Here is a 1,716-nt window from a genome sequence, read left to right as displayed (position 1 = left end):
TCACCCTGCATTACATAGAAGGGAACCTCACTAGACATTCATATCTAACCCTCATTTGCGTGTTTTCAAATTATGTGTGCAGGTAATGATTATAAGGGAAAAGGTGTTATGTGAATTACTTCTCTATATGCTTAGTTGTTTTGGAAGCATAGATKCTAGGATGCAAGAGCATGTACTTTTGGAATTTTTGGGCTGTGTATTTTATATTATAGACTCTTGTATCAAGGACCTATGTGGGGAAAACATGTATTCTATATATGAAATATGTGTTATATGCAATATGTGGATTCGGGGTGTTACACTGACATTCATTCGTTGAATGTTAGTATTGAACAAGACATAGCTAGCCCAGCTATGCAAATGCACACCCAACCCATCCACTCAATTGGTTCTCAACAACCAAATGTTTCATTTTCACAAGGGGATAGAGCTCATATGCTAACTACTTCTCAATTGGAGAATGTAGTTATTGAAATAAGTAGGCCGCTACCCCAGCCTACGACTTCGATTCTGTGCACCTCGAGTCTAGAGCCGATACACTTAGGTACACATGAGTCAGGAGCATCTGTTGCTCCAAGTGAGTTCTTAGTGAACTTGCTGGAACGATCAGAGTGGTGTCTTTTGACATTCCACAAGGATAGGTCGAAAGTCTTACCAATGCTAACATTACGCCAACATTGAACGTAGGCACAACAGTTTATTCAACTGATATTCTAAGTGAATCAGGAGTGAGTTTACCCAACTTTGTGTCAAGGGAATACCTGGATGGCGCTTTAAAGGCTGTTCAAGACAATATGGATGCTCAAATGGCCAGTCTTAAAATACTTTTGAAGGGGAAGGAAGTTGTAGAAGAAGAGCCACCATCTGTGCCATCACCACCACATGTTCCTTTTAGTCAGTACCAGATCAATCGGTGGATGAACTGAAGTCGTTATTATATGCAAAATTGATGGCATCTCAAAATCCAGATGCTGAGGATGCAGATTTGGTCGGTCTCTTACGACAACAATTAGACGTAAACCCTTTTGTTAGAGCCTCAGAGTTTTTGGCTTTTCAAGATGTGGTTACTTCTAACTTCTCCAAAGTTAGCAAGTTGATCACATCTAATACCCAAGATCTAAAAAGTTCAATGGATGCCCTAGCTGAACGGGTGTCTACCTTAGAAGGAACTTGTAGGTCTCAGGCCATATCTCTAAAACGAAGGCATGACGATCAGGATGATCCAGATAGTCATGAGGGGGAGAGAAAGAGACACAGATTGGCCGAGACATCTAAGCAAGGTGCAAGGGTTAGTGAGGAGCCTTCAACTCAAGACGTTATTGCTGAAGCTTCTGCACCGAAATCAGTTCTGGAAAGAACAACTGAGGCCATTGAAGTTGAAGATGAAGATATGGAGACAAGTCCTACGATCGAGCCAATGGTTGAAAATCAGACGGACTCCACGGTAGGAACAAGGATGTTATTGGACTTGTCTGCCAACGTAGGATTCAACGAGGTGTTCTCTACTACTCTGGGTGGAGAGTAAGATTTTGGAGAGGACATTGACAACATCGATGAGTCGACTGGGATCTATTTTGACTTTGAAGCTGATATAGATGATGAAGATCCAGTCTATCCTGTTCAAGAAGAACGTCAGTCTGTTCCAGAATCTTCCACTGCAGTTTTACCTGCTCAAAGAGAACAAGTTGATCCAACTGAAATCTTCACCAGAGATTA

This window comes from Cynara cardunculus (genome assembly GCF_001531365.2).
Source record: "Cynara cardunculus var. scolymus isolate 2C chromosome LG 5, CcrdV1, whole genome shotgun sequence".
Classification (NCBI taxonomy): domain Eukaryota; kingdom Viridiplantae; phylum Streptophyta; class Magnoliopsida; order Asterales; family Asteraceae; genus Cynara; species Cynara cardunculus.
This window is presented reverse-complemented; position numbering follows the sequence as displayed.